The 15,703-nt window shown below is 33.9% G+C and overlaps 1 long non-coding RNA gene across 1 annotated transcript; it reads right to left on the reverse strand.

Annotated features, from left to right (window-relative positions):
• Positions 1-352: 352 nt before the first annotated feature.
• Positions 353-15,350, reverse strand: LOC143922706 (uncharacterized). Its single transcript, XR_013261634.1, has 5 exons — positions 14,707-15,350; positions 14,467-14,618; positions 1,618-1,863; positions 1,169-1,383; positions 353-1,051 (listed from the first exon to the last, which is right to left on the reverse strand). It is a non-coding gene; the product is annotated as an uncharacterized LOC143922706 (long non-coding RNA).
• Positions 15,351-15,703: the final 353 nt, after the last annotated feature.

Below are 15,703 nucleotides of genomic sequence, written 5' to 3' on the forward strand. Positions count from 1 at the left end.
TGAGGGCGATCACTAGTCACCGGAGCCTGAGGGGGCCGTGTATTGTTCAAAGGTTGTAAATGCATTGTTAAAGGTTTGCCGAACAATGGATAGCACTGTGACTTTCCTACCTCTAGCGATCACACCCGTCAACTTGTGTGTCGCGCGACTATTCGGCCGACAAAGTTGCACGGTGCGGCCCGGCCCTACGCCTTCTGGTTGGATCTCTCTTTGTCTGATTCCTCCTCCTATATCTGTCTGGATTGGTTAATCCTTCGAACAGAATAGTTATAGGAATCATTGGAATACGCAAGCCTCCTCACCACGACAAGGTGGAGATCCGACGAGGAGGATAATTATTTATTTATTTATTAATAACAGAAACACACAATGTTACAATTTTTTTTAAAAACATGTTTCTAAATATTTATTTATCTATTATAAATTAGCCCCGATCATAGGTGTTGGCCAAACCGAATCCTTGGAATACACAAACCACGACAAGGTGGAGATCCGTACGAGGAGGATATTCTGCTACCCAGCTATTTCCGCGTGGACAATATTTTGGAATATGCAAACAGAATGAACTATGGAATATTTGCATATTCCAAAGTACGGGATCGACAAAAGAAAGTATCTTTGAATGACCGCCGTGAGAAAATATTTTATGTCAATATTTATTCTTTGATAAATAAATATTTGACAACATACTACTAAAAAACGATCGCCCGATTAGTGACAAAATATTGAACAATGAATCATTCCTTCTTTTACTATTTGATTGAATAAAAACCAGATTAAAATGCGTATAACATGGAATACGTGACAAAAATATTCGACGAAAATCTCCCTATTTTTATCGCACAGATTTACTAGGTGACGTCATACCGAGTCCTCTTGAATTTTGCTCGCGCACAAGTAAGTAAGGCTGTGCGACAAAAATGGGGAGATTTTCACAGCACACAACTCTTAATAATGCTTAATTCATAGGCTAGCTTCCTCGGTAATATGTTGATAGATGTTCCAAGAACATATCCACTCACGTTTCCACCCAATTTTCCACGCTCAATACCTGAAACAAAAAACCAAACATTAAAACACATTTAAAATTAGGTACTTCAGCTCATTCAATATAACAATACAATCGGCGAATGTATTGCATATACATATGTATATTATAGTCATTCACCTGCTGGATGAAGGGTTCTCCAACATGCTTCCACTCGGCTCTGTTTGGGGCAGTTCTTATTCATCTCACCTCACACATTTTTCTAATTTGGTCGACCATCTTCCCTGCATTCTCTCGGGTACCATTCTAGCACTTCTTTTGTCCACCTTTTGTTCCTTATTCTAGCCACGTGACCTGCCCATTGCCATTTCAATGTCTTATTATCCATTGCTCGGCTAATTGGAATGAAGAGTAAAAAAAAGTAAGAACAGGTTAGTAAATAGAGCGCTCTGGTTTCGATTTGCTTCAGAACCAGATGACCGGCGATTATAAATCAAAATTATAAATATTTTATATTTAAATAATATCGAAATTAGAGCTAAAATATTTTATTTGTTATCGTGTGTGAATATGACGGTGAACGCACCTAGAGATGTTACAGATATAGTTAAACTAAACTCCTGACTGACCTGGAAGACGACGTTACATTGTTTGAGGTAGATTCTTCCCATCTTCAGGCATCTGAAGATCAGCGAAGTGGCGGGAGAGGTGATAGAATTCAGTTCTCGAGGTGCACCCTCGTCGATTGTGGAAATTGTAGAGGTCTCTTCTTCGCCTAAGATCACATGTGATGATATCCAAACTGTGCAACATAGTGGAAAAGGCGACGACCGAGGAGCCTGTGCTCTTCACTTAATTCTGCTAGAATCCTGGGACTACGTTAATATATTTAAATTGGCGAATTTGGCGACAGCTTTTTAATGAAATATTTTCTTTGGTGTATTTCGGCGATTGAAACATGTTTTTATATTTGTCATGTACATAGTTCTGTAATCAATATGTTAAGATTGGGAACTAATGATATACATACATATGTATGTATTGTACCGGTGGGCCTGGTTTCACCAATTTTCGTCAAATGAACTATTTGTACATTTTATACATGAATATAATTTGTCATCAACTGTTTATTACAGTATATGTATTTAATGAAAACAAATGCTTTTAAACTGAAAATTCTAGGATATTATTTTTATTTAAAATTAACTGAACCCGGTTTGCGTTACAATGTCATGATAACGCATGCAACTCCCGTTCCCGTTTCCGTTTCCGTTTCCGTTTCCGTTTCCGTTTCCGTTCTCGCTCTCGTTCCCGTTCCTATTTTACCCTAACAACGCAGGTCGTGACGCGAAAACATTTGAAATTATTGCGTTGCAATGCCACTCATTCCCATTTTTCCCGTTTCCGTTCCCGTTTTTGGACGATTTTTTTTCACAGTAAGCTTTCCGGATATGCATACCACAAATCCTGAAAGTTCCATCGTAATCGGTTGAGTGGTTTAGGAGCCTATACGAGACAGACAGACGGACATTAATTTTTATTTATGTATATAGATAATTAATTTGCATTTAATAAATATTGCATTAGAAATTTAGAGTCGAAACATGGGAAATATTGTTTTTTTTCTGGAATGATTACTATGATGTTCCTGTTACCAAACCGACGAAATAAGTATCGAAACTGAGAGTTCATTTAACGTGAATTGATGTTTCGCATTGGACATGTATTTTAATTATTGCAAGAGAACTTAGACACGATCCAAAGGTGGATACAATTCTAGACAATATAGGCAAACGAACAAATGTCGGTCCATGGGACATTTACACTGAAGAAAAAAGCTTGTCCTCTCGTAAAACTGAACGACATGACATTTAACAAGCAGGAGACGCCAAATATGTTGCAGCTTGACAAAACTTAATCAATTAAATGTGAGTAAAAGAGGTTAGTAAAAGAAAACGAGGTTAGTAAAAGAAAGGATCTAGACTTTAGGTGAAGCGTCAATGGGCACTTAACCCACAAGTTAAGATGGAAGAGGAAGAAAAATAAAAAGTTTGCGGAATTTCATAAAAACGACAAATAGCATCGTAAATAAATTATGATAATGTGAAGTATGTATGTATACTGCTTCAGTGTTTTCAGATAATCATTATTTTTAAATTTTGAATAAATTTGTATTTTTTTTTTTGAGCCAATGAAATATCCAATAAACTTTCCGTACTTATTATATGAAAATCTTTATTTAAAACATATTTTCAAATAATTTTCCTTAAAATTTAGTTTTCACATTATATGTACATATGTATTTGACCATCTTATGATGCGGTGCCTCTATGTAAAGGTAATGCTTAAATGATCATCATGAAAAACACTAATTTGGTGTCAATATGGAAATCATTGACATTTTTAATATGTTTGGTACCGCTAATATACATACATATGCAGTGGCGGACTGGCCATACAAGCGAACATGCCCGATGGCATGTGGGCCCCACTATCTGTTAGAAAATATGGGCCCTCAGTAAAACTATTTCACGTGTGTAAAAATTTATAGGATATTGCACTTTGGGACCTAAAGTTTGGGTATTTCAACAAAGCAAATTTCTTACGATATACACAAACAACTAATATCTGCTTTAGCAGCCCAAGGATCGGTTAACTTTTTTTATTAGGCTCGAAATGTAAGTTTCAACATTTGCGTGGGCCCTTTTGCTGGGCCCATTTCTAACCTCAATATTATGTATATACCAATACCTATGTAACAACTACCTACTGAAATAAAAATGGGAATAAACAAATTTCCGTGAATTATTCCGTGAATAAACTGAATTGCTTAAAACAATTTTGATAGGACGATTCGTCATCAACCAGCGATTTAAATTTACTTCATACTTTCAAAATAACATTTGATTATACTTCGACGATTTAAATACACAATTTTAAACAGTTTCCGAATATAAAATCTATTCGTAATCTAGACAAATCCATGTATATAGAAATATAGGATAGGGGCCCCCTCCCCAAAATCCCGATTTTCGCATGATCACAAAACTTTATCTATTGTTATTACGTACATATGTATGTATGTATGTACATAGATAAAGTGAAAAGACAGTCGGTAGAAATTAAGTTAATTGATAGTGTTTTAGTGACTCGGTTTGATGGTCGATTTTTGCTGACCATGTGAAGATTTTTAGAAAAAAATTTTCGCCTGTGGCGCTTTTTTCACTTTTTACATAATATTTTTTTATAATTATTCTATCAAAAATAAGCTTATTTTTTTCATATTTTATAACTCAATAAGGTGTATGCAAAGAATATTTTCCATTTTTATTCCGATATAAAAAATATTGTTTTCTACCGAAAGTAAAAGCCGCTTTTATGCCGCATTCTTTTATGATGCATTCTATTTACCTAGGACAAGGGTTAAAAAGAAATATACAATGTATTTTATGGATCTTTTTTGCTTTTGCCATTTTTCTTGTACTTAAATTTGTTTATTCCCATTTTTGAAAATTTTATTTTTTTTTACCCTTGATTTTTAGCGCGATGGAAAGAAGAAAATTTTGTTATATGGGGGAGGGGACAAATTTTTTTAACCCTGGGTGGGCCCCCTTCGACTCATGGCATGCACTAATTTCAGTCCCAGTCCGCCACTGTACATATGTATGTATGTATGTAATAATGAAAACATGATATTATAATTTTTTTTTTTTCATATGTCATAAACCCTGTCGATCCACTTTTTAACTGATCATAAGAATATCGCGGCAAAATATCGTATATGTATATGTACATATATACGTATACAACATATATTTATATTTGAATTTATCCACACTATCATAATTTTAAGGTACTTCAAGACTATCGAAGTCTATTAGACTATAAGACAATTAAAAGTTGATATTAAATATTCGTGTAAGCACAAGCCATCTATGTATGTATGTAAGTCAACCGGGTTGGGGTTAAAAATATGTTGAATATTCTATTTATGAAATACGGATAAGGGGTTCTATTTGGGAAATAATATGCCATAGTCATTTGCAACTAACACATATTATAATATTTTTTTAAATAGATTAAAAATACATAGATATTAATACAAGGGAATAAATGTTTTTTAACACCGATACAACAAAATAAATATTCAACTACTAAAATACAAAAACTAGGTTCATCGGCTAGTTTTCAAAACGTGCACGAAACATTCTCATTTCTAATGACATAACCGGGTTACACAGGTTGATGATTCATTGAGATTTCGCGTCACCCAAAGTTCAGTGAAACATTTCATTGCACTATCATCGAGATGAGAACCACTCACGATTGTCGGAGTTCAAAGATTACTTGATATACATATGTTTATATGCTCGCATTGGAAACTCGCCGAATGCCCCTCTTCATAGGCGGAATTGCAAGACGAAATAATTCAAAAACGATGAACGTATAGTATCTCAGTACCCTACCACCACCAAACAGAACGTTGATATGCACCAAACAGAACGTTGATATGTCATTGGACATTGCAATCCAAAACAATCACAAAAACAAAAAACAAAATAATCCCCGTAAAACCCGTCTCCATCCGACACCGGCACAGCGGGCTCTCACTGGGCATTGGTGTCGCATTCAAACGGATTTGTACAACCGCGTTCGACAAGAATTTACAAGTACATGCTCAATTTGTCCTGAGATGACAATCACTCGCTATTGTCGGAGATTGAAGAATATTTTATATATGGAAACTCGCCGAACCCCTCCTCCTTCAAAGGTGGAATTGCAAGACGCAAGAAATCGAAAACGTTGAACGTATAGTATCTCAATACCCTACCACCACCAAACAGAACGTTGATATGCACCAAACAGAACGTTGATATGTCATTGGACATTGCAATCCAAAACAATCACAAAAACAAAAAACAAAATAATCCCCGTAAAACCCGTCTCCATCCGACACCGGCACAGCGGGCTCTCACTGGGCATTGGTGTCGCATTCAAACGGATTTGTACAACCGCGTTCGACAAGAATTTACAAGTACATGCTCAATTTGTCCTGAGATGACAATCACTCGCGATTATCGGAGATTGAAGAATATTTTATATATGGAAACTCTCCGAACCCCTCCTCCTTCAAAGGTGGAATTGCAAGACGCAAGAAATCGAAAACGATGAACGTATAGTACCTCTGTACCCTTGCCATTACCCACGAAATGTACGGAATGGACATTGCATGCCGAAACAACCCAATAAGTAAACCCCGCTAACGTTTTGGGATTATCTCATGGGATTGGATTCATCCGATTTGTACAGTCGCGTTCGACAAATCTAATTACATGCTCATTTTGTATATCCGCTCGACATTCGAGCAAGCGCATTAAAAGAAAAATTGAAAGTTGTAAATCCTTTGTAAAAGAGGTTCGGTAAACCTTTAACAATGCATTTACAACATTTGAACAATACGTGGCACCCTCTGTCGATAAATATATTTGTATATTTGTATATTTGTATATTTGTATATTTGTATATTTGTACATTTGTATATTTGTATATTTGTATATTTGTATATTTGTACATTTGTATATTTGTATATTTGTATATTTGTATATTTGTACATTTGTATATTTGTATATTTGTATATTTGTATATTTGTACATTTGTATATTTGTATATATGTGACGGACGATCAACCGTCAACCAGTATGGGGAACTAATTTTTTTTGTCATTTTTTTCATTTTTCTTTTTTTTCAGTTTTATCATTTTTTTCAGTTTTTTCATTTTTTTCAGTTTTTTCATTTTTTCCGTTTTTTATTTTTTTCAGTTTTTTCATTTTTTTCAATTTTTTCATTTTTTTCATTTTTATTTTCTTATATTTCTCATTTTCTTCATATTTTTCATTTTTTTCATTTATTTCATATTTTTCATTTCTTTTTTTCATTTTATTCATTTCATTTTTGTGCTACGGACGCCTCCGGCGCCCGTAGCACAAAAATAGGGGTGATGGGGGGCGAAGGCACCGGGGTACCGAAGGCATCGGGGGCGCTGGGGGCAAAGGCGTCGGGGCGTCGGCGGTGCACAAAACGTAATTCGTATTCACTTCGTAATTTGTCATTCGTAATTTCTAATTCGTGCATCAATTTCTTTCCGAAACCAGTCGATTCAATATCTTTAACTTTATTTTTAGTCGAGTTTCAATTTCTTTTCGAAACCACCCGTTGAAATCAACGGGCCCAACACTAGTTGTTAAATATTGTAAAATAGTCTCGACAACGGTATCGACCGGTGTGTACGCTGCATTACGTGCAAAGGTGGAAAATCAGCTAGAGATTTCGATAAAATCTCTAGACATTCATCCGGCAAAGCCCACTGACGAGAAGATTGGACGGCAGACAAGTTTGCCGATAGATCTGTCTACGAAGTTTGCCGTAGAGAGAAATCACACGAAAGTTCAATTTCAACTTCCATTCTCGCAAGATTGTTGGAGACAAATTTTGGTACACAGTAATATGTCAAGTGTCTCGATTGTCTTATTTAGTCTTTGCATCTACCTTTCGTCAATGGGTCGCATTAAAATGTTGACGCAGTGAAGCCATGAATACTATAACAGCGTAATTGAACATCTCAGATCTTGCGAATACACAGCCCTCGGTTAACATAACATATGTAATGCTTACGGGGGGAACAAACGCCACAACATATACACGACAAATATTACATTCAGATAAACATCGATATAATTGAGTATTTAATAATTGAATGTTTGAATATATTAAGCTATTACATATAATTTAAACATCTAGATATTATTGAATTAAATTGTACTAAACATGTATTCTGATTAAATATGAGTATTCAGATAAACATCGATATAATTCATTCATTTCATTATTTTCCTTTTCATTTGTTTATTTTGTATTTACCTTTTTCATTTGTTTTATATTTGTAATTTTCAATTTCTTCTTATATTCTATTTTATAACCTTTTTCCAATATTTTAATTCTATAGTTTAATTATGCAATGTTCTATTTTGTCATAGCCTTTATTCTTTTCTTTTTCATTTGTTTTATAATCTTTGTAAAAATCTGTTATTGGACACGGGTGTTACATATATTATATATTTACTATTTGTTTTTTATACATATCTACATCCTGTCATCTGTTGATTTTTCAATAAATAAAATTAAATAAAATAATTGATCAATTAACTTAAACATATTAGCGTTTGTTCCCCCAACTTAAGAGAAAAAAAATTACAGAATTTCACATTTTTATATATGTATGTAATATTTAGAGTAAAGGAAAATATATAGCCTAAATGTAATTGATTACTTAAATTATATAATAGAGTCGTCTTGTTCCAAAACCCGGTAAAAGCATTTCAGTCATTTGTTGGTAAACGCAGTTATTCTGCCACAACTTTATTTAGTGGATTTCATTTACAAAGTTTTATTTTAATGGAAGATATACGATTTAAAGTTATTTTGCAATTCAGTTTTTTGGAAAATTTTTGAGATTAAATGAAATATTAAGACTTGAAAACTATTTTGCCGGTGTTTGTTCCCGAGTTGTCCTTTCACGGCGATTCCGTTCCTTTGCTCACGATTTCTTTCGGATTGTTTTCTTTCTTGTATCTCCATTTTTGGTTTTTTCAATACTTTCAACAGCAATTATGAAGGAAATACGGAATGACAGTTGCACCCAGGTAACCGGTCGAAATGGCCGCCATCTTGCCATATGCAGTGTTCTGATTGGCTGTTGGCAGTTTTGCCGTTAATTCGAATAAAAAGAGAGAATTTTTGCCGTTCTTTGGAACAAAACAAGATTTTAAATATATTTTTTTAGTCATTTAACTTGGTTTTAGAAAGAATTCAAGTATACAGTAATGTGTGAAAATATTCCTAGAATCGGAATACATTTTTATCTCCGTTTTGACCAAATATGAAGATACCGGGTTTTGGAACTAGACGACTCAATAACTAATTTACATTCACTTAATTTAAAGATGCTTAATATTATTATACATATACAGACATCAATTGTACACATATATTTTTATACAACCTGAATATTAGATTTAAAAATATTTAGAATTACCGCTTATTGGATTAACTGGCGTTGAAGAGTTGCAAATTGATCCATTTATTATAATATATAAATATATATCATATATGTAGAATAATAATAGATTCTAAAAATTAATGTAATTCAAACTTAAATAAATAATAGTTTCATATGGTCCTAGCACATATGCTGTGACTCTAAAACCTTTGAAGTCTGATAAAAATACAACTTTTTTTCTCAAAATATATAACTTTCATTACAGATGATTCTCATTTCACATTTTATAACCACACATATTTTTTAGACGTGGCCGCTTTTAGAATCACGTCATAGGTGTACCCAAATTAAGAAGCGATGAGTGCTGACACGTTTGAGACGTCTATTGTCTAAAAGGAAGGGGACGAGACGTGTGCCTATACCCTCAGGAGAATATTTCTTGTTTTTATGTTTTTTTTGTTATATCAAGTGGAAATGTCGGGAAACACGTGATCTTGGATTTAACGTTTCAGGGAGAGTTTTAAATTCATAATTTCATCCCTGCAAGATACAGATAGATCAGATATTACGATCATTGTTTCCTAGACTACTGTTATCGTTTGTTATGTGTATGTATGTATGTGTATGGTTTTGATATTGAGATTTCATTTCGTTTCTGTCCTTGTTGTAATCGCAGAAACCTAAATGAATTTTTTAATAAAATTATGAATTGCCGCACCTTGTATTGTATAACATCATGTGTACTATATATAGTTTTATATTTATTCGATACAAATAAGATTCAAGCCGTTGTTCAATGGCAGACCATTTTGTGAGTTTATTTGCAGAGAGCAACGTCTCCTGAAGGCGACTCATCTAAGAAGGTTATAAATAATACAAGATTATTCAGAGGTGAAAGTCTGATCGCAGGACATCTTGTAAGTTACGGATCCTGCAAGCCCGGGCTGTGCTTTTAGTGTTTTTTAAGTGGCGGCACTTTATCGCCACTGTCCCGAGACTGGCCTAGTGTATGTATGTAATAGAGGTTTTATATGTTATACATAAGTTAAATCTTGCCACAGATTTAACTGGCATCTATGTTTTTCGTCTCGGCGCTCCTTGTCCAGAACCACCATGTCGCCATGGCAGTTGACTCATAGAGTCGTTCCCCTATCCGCAACCTGGGGATCCGTGCGGTTGTATGGAGCTATACCTCCAGGCGTCAACCATAAGTGTGTGTGTGTGTGTAAATCAAAACGAGAATAAATAAAATAAAATAAAGTGGAATCAAGTTAAATTAAATGTTTGACGTGTACTGAATAGAAATCTAAATATGTATGTATAAATTATATGTGACAATTATTTTATTGATTTTGGATTTTAATCAAATATATTAAAACACATCCAAGAAAATAAACACACAAAATAAGATCACGTAAAACAGGTATACAAAGTTGACCCCCGGCCGCAAAACGCATTTTTAATTGATTTAAATATGTGTACGTATTTTGGTTTTGAAAAATTGTGAATTAAAACAAAGCTGAGAACTGAAAGTAATCTAAGTACAAATATGTGTACCTTAACTTTATCTCAAGAGATAAAAGCGCCCCGACAAAACCGCGCGCCTCATTGATGTATAATAAATCAAAGCCTACAAATCCATCCCAGCAAAAGGCGCTCGGTGACAACAAATATGAACAAATTAAAATATTGTTGCTTAGGGGTGGGTGGAGGATCCAAGTCAAAGGCCTTAGTCGTTTCACAGAAATTATTGATGATTAAGGAGATACACGCACTGGCAGTGCTCAGTCCAGAATGACATGAGTTCACCTACGTAGGGGTAGGTCTCTCAGGACGTCTAATCTGTTTACCTATTGTATAGTCACGTATTCGGATATGTATTCTCAGGACATGGGTCAGTTCTGAGAAGTGCAATCAATGTTTAGCTTACTTGCACTTAGCCTGTCGCTAATCCTTGAAACCACTTATACCGCTCACACGGGGTTCAGGGATGGGCCTCGGCTTAATCCGATGGCAACTGACACCGGCTTTCTTATCCACTACTGCAGTTGACATTAAAGCGATTATGTATAAGCTTAAATTTAACAATTACCAAGTGTGCAATTAATACGGCTCATATCAAAATATTATAGATTTTGCTCGTTCATATATTATTATTGAGGACAAAATTAAATACCTTTTGGGAAATTAAATCAAAATTCATGTCCAAAAAATGCCGAATTTGCCATCCACACTTCCAAAGTGAAAACCCAATTTTGAAAATCAGTTACCTAGCAAATAATGAAATTACTGAATTACTTTCATCCTGCCCAATTACACTGTTCGACACGAAAAATGGTACAGAGACGAGATATATATATATATATATATATATATATATATATATATATATATATATATATATATATATATATATATATATATATATATATATATATATATATATATATATATATATATATATAGAGATATAGATATATATTACATATACCGATTAATTCAATTCAGATTCGTGTAAATACTAGTATGAGTTTTTATTTCGCAATTTTACCGATTTAAAATTCAGCACACTTCCAATTAACCCTTTTAAACGAATACAAAAAATAGTGTGGCCAGAAAACTATCTCAATAAATATGTTTTAATAGAAAATACTCGATATAAAATAGTATTAACAGTGTGAAAAAATCCCAAGTGAAATTACGTACTTTTGACTTTTCATTTAAACTGAACGACTACTTAGAGAGATTTGAAAGCTGAAAAGTACTACAAATAAAATATAAAATACCTGACTATAGATTCCAATATTCATTTTGAACAGAAAATAGACAGATTTTGAGATATCGACCGAACAACACCAAGATATAGAAAAATCGCGCGATTTAAAAAACCCATATATCTCCGAATCTCGAGGCAATCATCATTCTTTATTACCAGATTCGTGTTCACTGGGCATAGATCTATAAGAAAAGTCATATCTCGTCTCTCAATCAAAAAAAAAGTCGTCATTTCTCGAACAGTGTTATTAATGGAAATATCCCACTTGTTCACAGTAATTGAAATATCCAATCAGTATAATAATGCTCTAAGCCAGGGAGATTGATTATGTCTTGGATCGTTGCGGGCCAAAGCCATAGCCCGAATAAAAACGGGAAGCAGGTGGTGTTGATTGACTGAAACTGTGATACAATCAGAAAACATTCACTTTGATATATAATAAAAACTATAGTAAACTGCCACTTCCGGTTGACGGGTGTTCACTAAATTTTATATATACATATTAACATACATAACTTATATGATTTCTAGATTATTAAAACATAATCAGTGATCGATTCTGAGTTCGAATCAGTCAAAATCTCGATTTCGAATTTTCGTATGATGACAAAACTTCGGCACACCGACAACTCAGCGTACGTACAACGCAACGTACGTGAACGTGACAATAAATCGAGTAAGTATGTTTCTATTTTTAAATTATCGAACTCCAATTGGAAGTTCTGCAAGATTATCAAAATTGTTGTATGATTTTAGTGAAAGTAGTATGGATATAGGTAAAAATATTTTAATGTTTGGGGATGGGAATTTTAATTGGGAAAATTTGAATGAATTTTATGTTAATAAATTATATAACTGGGTGAATGAAATGGGTTTTAAACAAATTGTGAAATAAATGACTAGAGTGAATGATAATTCTAAATCCCCTATAGACTTAGTTACAACAAATATGATTGACTTGAAATGTATTGTAAACGATGTACCAAAAATAGCAGATCACTCTAATGTTGTTATTTTATTGGAACCAATAGATGGCAAGGAACCTGTGGAAGCAATATGTTTAGTTGAAAAGAAATACTTAGATTTTAATATGATGAATGAAATGCTGAAAGAATGTAAGTGGAATAATGATAGTGATGATGTAAATGTTTTATGGAATGAAATGTACAATTGTTTAATGAATGTAAGAAATATGTCCTTATAATCGTAGAAATTTATCTGTCCTAAATCATAAAAACCTTGGATCACAAAAGAAGTCAAAGAAATGTTATCACAAAAAAGTAATAAATTCCTAAAGTTTAAATCCTGTAAAGAAAATGATGAAATTCTTGGAAATAAGGCTTGGTGTGAATATAAGAAGACCAGGAATGCCGCTGTAGCCATCGTAAGAAAGGCATAAATCGAATGGTACGATAGAAATATTGATAAATTAAAGAATGATCCGACAAGAATGTGGAAAACAATAAAATCATTGATTTCAAGTAAAATTGAGCCAGGAATGAAAGAATTAGACATAGATGGAATTGTTTATAGTGATAAAGTAATTATGGTAGACAGGTTAAATGAGTTTTTTTATATATAGTACTAGAGATATTGTAGATTCAATACAGGTTAATATTAATATTGTAGATTCAATACAGGTTAATATTAATATTGTAGATTCAATACAATTAAGAACATTATTATGACGATGTCCCCTTTTCAAAGTAATGGCTAGTTTACCTTGGTTCCCTCTATGTTGGCTGAGAATTTTTCTGCCCCTTCTTTGGTCATGAGATGAATTTTAGCGTCCACTTTATCAGTCAGCTCGATCTCGTTGTTGTTATTTTTTGAAAAATTAGGAAAATTTGAATTTTAAAAATAAATTTGACTTGCCTTTGCTTGAATATGTTCATCATGTGTGCTGAGACGTCAGCTGTGAGCATATCGAGGGAGCATGGCTTGGAAGCCATTCAGATCCAATGTTATCGCTCCTATCCTATCGGATACAAGGATTCTATAGGTAATATCGACAATGGAAAAACACAATTATACATCCATATACGCTACGCAAAGTCCAATGCACTCGAAGAAGTATGGAATGCTTGTCACAACGAGGAAATACAGGAAGCGGAATATGATGGGTGAGAAGTATGGCAAAGGTAGTGAATAGAGTGAAGATATTGAATGTCAATAGGTGGCCCACGTGGCCAGAAAAATGGGCGAAATGTGAAAAACAAAGTGCTAGAATGGTATCTGATGGGATTGAATGCAAAAGGGTAAAAGTTAGAACGCGGGATGATGTTTGGGGTGAAATGGATGAGAGTTGCGCAAAACAGAGACAAGTGGAAGCGTGTTGGAGGGACCTTCATCCGGCAGTGGATGGTGGATGGCTGTAAATGATGATGATGATTAAAGCCCGGACCCTGAGGGGGCTGTATATTGTTCAAATGTTGTAAATGCATTGTTAAAGGTTTGCCGAACCGTCCTACCTCTAATGATGATGATATAATGTAAATGTGTATTAAAAAAACATATTCGAAGCGAACGAATCATAAGCAAAAATTTTCGCTGCAAATGCGCACCGCAGATCATTTTGAAGTCGCTGCAACACGCATACGTATGTATGTACAATGTAAAAATAGGGATAGAAAATGTATATCCTACCTAGAATATCCTCGCTGGAATCTTGGCGAGATATCGCGATCTTATCCTCGGCAACGAGATGGTCAAACGTACAATTGAAGTTCCCTTCGCCTGTCAAAGATCTGTAGTGGATGCTGTGCTTCGGCAGTCTTCTTTCTGGTGCTTTCAACCAGCTAGAAAGAAAATTATTACATCATGAAAACTGACAAAATCAACTTACATATGTAGTTCATCAATTTTGATTATTTGAATAAATCGTACCTTTAACGTATATATCAAACATTTTCTCTCCAGTGAAGAAAGCATCGCCTTCAAGAACGATATCGTCCTTATTCCATATCTTCTTCAGGCACGCCCAATTCAGGCGCCAGCCTTCTCCCAATTTCAGACAATTTCTACAACTGTCCAGTTTTTAATGTTCTGAAACCAGGACAGGCTATCTTAACTTCACGAACTGTTCTCGGGACACTAAAGTTTAAAATGCACAAGTCTTACGTTGATTTTATTAAATCTGCCACTACACACGATTTCGATTGGAAACTTGAATTATACATATTACTTATGACTTATGTAGTTACTTATTAACACTTTTACTATTCTATTTTTATCTTTTAATTCCACCAAAATATGACCGGCGTCATTTATCAATAGCGTTTTACGTCTACTTCTTTTCTGTACTGCAGTCTCTCTAAAATTTTTACGCACATTATATTAATCATGCTTGCTCTTCGATTGCAAAACATTATATTTTCAGGAACCTTTATTAAGCTTCTTTGATGTTTTGGCGTATTTCTGTGTATACTTCCCAATTTAAATCTAGTTTTTTATACTGAAATCTTAGACCTTTTATTTTTGGGTGTTGTTAAATATTTCTTTTCAATATTTACCATTTCAGTCTTGAAATCATCCCACCATTGTTTAGATGTTCATTTTCATATATAGAGTTTCCTCTTTAGGAGCATGTACATATGTATGTAATAGTCACAGCAAGATCTTTTTTCTTGGCTTAATTCTACCAGTCGATTCCCTTCTTCGTTTCTGCTACCCAAACTTTTTTTTTCAGTATATCTTTCAGTAAAACTCATGAATTATGAAAGCTACTTCGTGACATTTTTGGCAAATTGTTCGTAAAAACTTTCTTATCTAAAAGACGCCGGAATCTCAATATCGTGATCTTATTGAGGGTCATATTTTCAAAGAAATGTTTGGGATATATACATATATACATAAATACTCCAGTGGCATCCCTAAGAGCCGG

Source organism: Arctopsyche grandis, chromosome 2 (genome assembly GCF_051622035.1).
Source record: "Arctopsyche grandis isolate Sample6627 chromosome 2, ASM5162203v2, whole genome shotgun sequence".
Taxonomy (NCBI): domain Eukaryota; kingdom Metazoa; phylum Arthropoda; class Insecta; order Trichoptera; family Hydropsychidae; genus Arctopsyche; species Arctopsyche grandis.